The sequence below is a fragment of the Pan troglodytes genome, chromosome 18 (assembly GCF_028858775.2).
Source record: "Pan troglodytes isolate AG18354 chromosome 18, NHGRI_mPanTro3-v2.0_pri, whole genome shotgun sequence".
NCBI classification, from domain to species: Eukaryota; Metazoa; Chordata; class Mammalia; order Primates; family Hominidae; genus Pan; species Pan troglodytes.
In genome coordinates, this window is record NC_072416.2 from 79,065,852 (window position 1) to 79,072,808 (window position 6,957).

A 6,957-nucleotide genomic window follows, 5' to 3' on the forward strand; every position below is an offset into this window, starting at 1 on the left:
AAGTCTTTGAGACAACATAGAACATATGTCGGAGTCTTTCCCCTAAGAGGCAAGGATGCAGTGGTAGTATCCTCCAACTCCCACTTGCCATTGGCTGAATGTTGCTCCTGGCATTAGGAACTCTTCAGCATTTCTAGCTTGTCCCCTGCGCATGGGGTAGAGCAGGCCCTTTGGTGGAGAGGCACAGATACTGCAGAGATGCAATCTCTGCCTCCACATTTCAATCTTTGCAGAGTCCTCTGCAGATGCAATATCTGCAGAGGACTCTGTTGGCACATATTAGAATAGAGACCAGAGGATCTGGGAAGGGCATGAATGCATTTGCTTCCCTGTAGAACTTTGAACCCACCTTCACCTAACCATGCTCCAGGAGAACCGGCATTCTCTGTCCCTTCTGTAAATCATTCTGATGATGCCCACTGGACCCTTCAATCTAATACGGTACTTCCTGAAATGCATGCACACGTCTACCTCCATCTCAGCTTGCCAAGAGCAAGTTGCATTGGTTCTTCACTTTAATTGCAATAAAGCAACTATTGGTTCCATGCTGATATAGTTCGGATATTGTCCCCTCCAAATATTATGTTAAAATGTGATCCCCAATGTTAGAGGTGGAGCTTAGTAGGAGGTGTTTTGGTCACAGGGTGAATCCTTTGGGAATGAGTGAGTTCTTCTGTTAGCTCATGTGAGAGCTGGTTGTTTAAAAGAACCTGACATCTCTCTTTCTCTCTCCTGTGCCATGTGACAGGCCTGCTCCCCTTCACCTTCCACCATGACTGTAAGTTTCTTAAGGACCTCACCAGAAGCAAATGCTGGCATTATGCTTCTTGTACACTCTGTAGAACCATGAGCCAAAATACACCTCTTTTCTTTATATATTACCCAGCCTCAGGTATTTTTTAGAGCAATCCAAAACAGACTAAAACAGGTATTGTCAGATGCTAGGGATTCTACTACTTCTCTCACACACAACTGTGTTTATCTATGCAATGACAATGCCATTAGTTAGAGCAATGCCACTAGACTGGACTATAGGCTCTATGAGCTTTTACATCACCATTGCATGTCCACACTAGAATACAGCCTGTCACCATAGAAATAATACCGAATACATGTTTAAGGAATGGGCTAAGTAATGACAAGTAAATGCTTTGGTATATAAATCTTTGCCCACAATTATTTCTTCAAGATAGATTTGTAGAAGCAGAATTACTGAGTCATCTGTCCAAGAATTACAATATTCTGTTTATATCAATAGTAAAATATTCTGTAGACCCTTCCAAAGTAACTTGTGCTGCCATAAAAACTTTCCTTAACCCCTAAAATCATTGGCCCCTGTATATATGACCTTGACTTTCAATGGGTTGTTGTAAGAAAAGGTCTTGTGGCAGGGTGCAGTGGCTCACGCCTGTAATCCCATCACTTTGGGAGGCCGAGGCGGATAGATCACCTGAGCTCAGGGGTTCAAGACCCGCCTGGCCAAGATGGTGAAACCCTGTTTCTACAAAAATACAAAAATTACCCAGGCATGGTGGCAGGTGCCTGTAATCCCAGCTTCTTGGAAGGCTGAGGCGGGAGAATCGCTTGAACTCAGGAAGGAGAGGTTGCAGTGAGCGGAGATCGCACCATTACACTCCAGCCTGGGTGACAGTGAGACCCTGTCTCAAAAATAAATAAATAAATAAATAAATAAATAAATAAATAAATAAGAAATGGTCTTGTGCAACTGATTATAGCATTGTAGCAGGGATGATGTTGAAAAAAATCATTCTATCCATTGTCCCCAAATGAAGCCCATGTAAAAAATTTTCCTGTTTCCAGTTGCCCCTGTAGAAATCACATAAGTTTCTAAAACATTTGGTATTAAAATTATGCAACTAACAGTGTCTTTCTTTTTACTTTGGCTAGCAGGAAGTTTAACGTCAAATCTGAGCATGATTCCCCATACTACAGATAATTCCTCTAGGTTTGATTTTTTTTTTTTTTTTTTTTTTTTTTTTTTTTTTTGTGATAGGGTCTTGCTCTGTCTCCTAGGCTGGAGTGCAGTGGCATGATCATGACTCACTGCAGCCTTGACCTCCTGGGCTTAAACCACCCTCTCACCTCAGCCTTCTGAGTAGCTGGGACCACAAGCATATATCACCATGCCTGGCTAACTTGTTTTGTTTTTGTAGAGACAGGGTCTCACTATATTGCCCAGAACAGACTTGAACTCCTGGGCTCAAGAGATCCTCCCACCCCAGCCTCCCAAAGTCCTTGGATTACAGGCGTGAGCCCCCATGCCCAGCCTGGGTTGGATTTTTTTATAATTCTTTTGTACAATCTTCTGTGTTACTCTGTGTGTGGGTTTTTTGTAAGCTGATTCAAAATCCTTTGGTGTATATCCATGGCAGGATAGAAACAAAGTAAGACAAAGAGCAGTTTCTTATTCTGCTGGCAGAGAGAATCCCGCAGGGAGTTTTATAGTCAGTCCTGAGGAACCTGCCTGCTACCCCCACCCACAGGCTCCCAGCTCTCAGCTCTGGAGAGAAGGTGCACAGAGTAATACAAAATGTCATGGGCTAGGCGCGGTGGCTCATGCCTGTAATCCCAGCACTTTGGGAGGCCGAGGCGGACAGATCACTAGAGGCCAGGAGTTCGAGACCAGCCTGGCCAACATGGCGAAACTCCATCTCTACTGAAAATACAAAAATAAATTAGCCAGGCATGGTGGTACGTGCCTGTAATCCCAGCTACTCAAGAGGCTGAGGCAGGAGAATTGCTTAAACCCAGGAGGCGGAGGTTGCAGTGAGCCAAGATCACACCACTGCACTCCAGCCTGGGTGACAGAGCAAGACTCTATCTCGAAAAATAAATACATAAATAAAAAATTAGCCAGGCATGGTGGTGCATGCCTGTAGTCCCAGCTACTAGGGAGGCTGTGGCAGAAGAATCACTTGAAGCCAGGAGCTGGAGGTTGCAGTAAGCTGAGATGGCACCACTGCACTCCAGCCTGGGTAACAGAGTGCGACTCTGTCGCAAAGAAAAAAATGTCATGGACCCAGGAGTTCTCAAAGTCCTAGCCCTGGCCCTGGCCCTTTTGCTCTGTGACAAGTTATTGCTGGATCTGACTTCAGGGACTCCACCTCCCGAAACGGACAGCAAGAAGGTCCCCATATGTCCTCAAACAGCCCTTCCAGGTGCATGCACATCTGCTCAGGTTGACTTCACAGAGCAGATGGCCAGTTAGCCTCTAACAGCTTGAGTAATTTGTGGGCAAGAAAGACCATGAGTACCTGACCAGCAACAGAAATACGCTTTCTGTCTGTCCCACAGTGGAACCAGCACCCAGGTGGCCAGGGTTGGGCTCCACACAGCCCTCAGCCCCCTCAGCTTTGCATGTCTCCATCGGTGACTCAGCACAGAGTTTTCCAACCTCATGTGACAAAAATACAGATTCCCAGTCTCCTCTCCTGGATTTGGATCTAGCAAGACCAGAGACAGTCCTAGAATCCTGACTGTTAACAAGCACTCCAGGCAATTCTTAAGACCAAGCACGGAGCCAAGATTGCACCACCACACTCCATCCTAGGTGACAGAGGGAGACCCTGTCTCAAAAATAAAAGACCAAACACTGAGAAACAAGGACTCAGCAGAACCGTGGATTAGGAAACTTGGGGTCTAACTACCTGGTGGCCACACAGAGCTGTTCAATTTCCATCTTGATCTAGATAAACCCACCAGTTATATACTCCCTTTTCCCTCCACCTTCCATTGTCCTTACCGGCTAGGGCAGGGTTTCTCATTCCTGGCACTATTGACATTTTAGACTGGATAACTCTTTCTGGGGGTGGGGATGGCAGGTGCCCTGTGCTCTGGAGGATGTTTAGCAGCATCGCTGGCCTCGACCCACTAGAGGTCAGGAATAGCACCTCCACCCAAGTTGTGTGGGTGTGGCGGCAGGCGCCTGTAATCCCAGCTACTCCGGAGGCTGAGGCAGGAAAATTGCTTGAATCCGGGCAACGGAGGTTGCAGTGACCAGAGATCGAGCCACTGCACTCCTGGGCAGGGGGATGGGGGGTGAACAAAAGCACCCCCCTGTTGAGAACAACTGAGCTATGGTGACTCTCCACCCTAGTTTTTCCAAGACTCATGTTAGCGCTTAAAAGTCTACGTCCTGGGAGACCCCCCAGTCTCAGGCATCTGAGACAGTTGCTTACCCTAAAACTCATTCCTTTTGGAGGGCTGAGGGTGACCCATGTGCCACTGACATGCCCCAAGTTCCTGTGGGTACCAAAGTCAAGATCAAGACTGCAGAAGACCTTGAATCGGGGCTGTGGGTAAGAAGTTCTTTTTTTTTTTTTTTTTATGACAGTCTCACTCTGTCACCCAGGCTGGAGTGCTGTGGTGCAATCTCGGCTCACTGCAACCTCCGCCTCCCGGGTTCAAGCGATTCTCATACCTCAACCTCCCCAGTAGCTGGGATTACAGGCACCTGCCACCACACCCAGCTAATTTTTTTGTATTTTAGTAGACACAGGGTTTCACCATGTTGCCCAGGCTGATCTTGAACTCCTCAGCTCAGGCAATCCACTTGCCTTGACCTCCCAAAATGTTGGAATTACAGGCATGAGCCACTGTACCCAGGCAGGTAAGAAGTTTTCTGGGACAACTCACCGAAGGGACCCAGGAAGGGCTGAGCACTCACCCCACTAGGCTGGGAACTCCATGAGGGCCAAAGACCAAGTGTTTCCTGCCTCCATGATACCCCAGGGCCCAGCACAGAGCACAAAAAACGTGAACAATAAGTAATTGCTACGTGGGTGCGAGAGAGATGGACAGATAGATGGAAGGAAGGATGGGTTGCCAGATGAATAGGTGGATGGATGAACAGATGTATGTATGGACTCTCAGGGACTACAGTTAGTTGTTCAGTCTTGCTAAGCTTCAGCATATCAACACTCACGATGCAGATAAGAATACCTTTGTGTTAGGGCCACTGGGAGGATTAAATGAGATGCTGAATTGCTGTGTGTGGCTTCTGGATTAAAACTAATGCAGAGCCTAGCACATAACAAATACTGGCTCCCTTCTTCCTTTTCTGGGATCTAGAAGAACTGATTAAATTTAATGAAATGATTCTGAAAGATGAGGAAAGGCAGGCGAGGCCCTCACAATGCCCACAACACAGACAAGCAGGGAAGAGGAAAATTGTAAGTGCTCTTATCATTTATTTCTATCTTGTGGTCATAATTTCAAATTGTTCCTAATTCAGATAATGGAGCCAATAAATGAGATTCCACAGTGTCCTGCCAAAGTGCAGTCTGCCTTGCACGCCCCGGCCCCTGGGAGCTTTTAATAACCAAGCTTCTGTGCACTGGGCTGGTTCTGCCTGTGAGCCATTTGGGCCATCTTGCCATGTGGTTCACAACGTGTTAATCCTCCCAGCCCTCTACAGTCCAGAGGAAGACAGGAGAGCAGAAGGTGCCCCAGTCTTTACTCAGCATTTTAACCCTTGGGACTTTTCCCTTGACCCAGCCGGGGGCCCCTGAACCATGCCCTTATTAAGACCAGCAGGTGATCATGGGCTGGAGACCTCTTTGAATCTTATTTTCTTTCTTTCTCTCTCTCTTTTCTTTTTTTGGGTTTTTTCCCCTGATTTTCTTTTCTTCCAGTTTTTTTGATGTATAAATGACAAAAACTGTATATATTAAAGGTATACAATATGATGTTTTGATATACATAAGCATTATGAAACGATTACCTGTCAAGCTAATTAATATATCCATTACTTCACATAATTACTTTTGTGTGTGTGTGATAAGAACATTTAAGATCTACTCTCTTAGCAAGTTTCAGTTATACAGCACAGTATTAACTATATTCACCATGTTGTACACTAGATCTCCAGAGCTGATTTGTCCTGCATAACTGAACTTTGTACCCTTTGACCAACATCCTCCCCGCCCATGAAGCCTATTCTTTTGAAAAAAGAGAGACAGAAGACAGATTTATATGGACTGGTCAAACATGAATTGAAAAGTAATTTTGATGACCTTCAAATTTCAGGGCTCAAGGAGAGAAGACAAGGGAATGGCCAGATGGAGATAGTGTATCTCATGAGGGGTTGGACAAGGGGACTTGGAGGGCTGAGATTCTTTTCCCATGCAGATATCTTGGCCATCTCCTGGGATAAGGTCCCCCATGGCCCCACCTGCCTCCTGAGCCTCCTCTCTGCCACTCTTCCAACCGCCACCCACAGCCTTCTTAGGTTCCTAGAACACCCCAAGCTCCTTCCCACGTCAGGTCTTTCTGTGCCTGGCACATTCCTTTGGTGCCTACCAGAGAGCACATGAAACATGGCACCTCTCCGGGAGCCTTTTCTGACTGCATCTGATCCCAAACAAGGAGCACCAAGTACTTTTCCATTGTAGACTTTACTGTATTATAATTTAAAATGTTTATGGAATAATGTGTTTGATGTCTGCTATGGGCTAAATTGTATACCCCCAAAATTCATATGCTGAATCTCTAACCCCCAGTGTGATATTATTTGGAGATGAGGCCTTTGGGAGATAATTAGGTAGATATGAGGTCATGTGTGGAGGGTATCCTCATGATAAAATTAGTGCCCTTATAAGAAGAGACAGCCAGGCGTGGTGGCTCACGCCTGTAATCCCAGCACTTTGGGAGGCCGAGGCAGGCGGATCACGAGGTCAAGAGATCGAGACCATCCTGGCTAACATGGTGAAACCCCGTCTGCACTAAAAAAATTTAAAAAAATTAGCTGGGCATGGTGGCAGTCGCCTGTAGTACCAGCTACTCGGGAGGCTGAGGCAGGAGAATGGCGTGAACCCGGGAAGCAGAGCTTGCAGTGAGCCAAGATCGCGCCACTGCACACCAGCCTAGGTGACAGAGCAAGACTCCATCTCAAAAAAAAAAAAAGAAGAGACAACACAGAATTTGCTCATTCTCAAT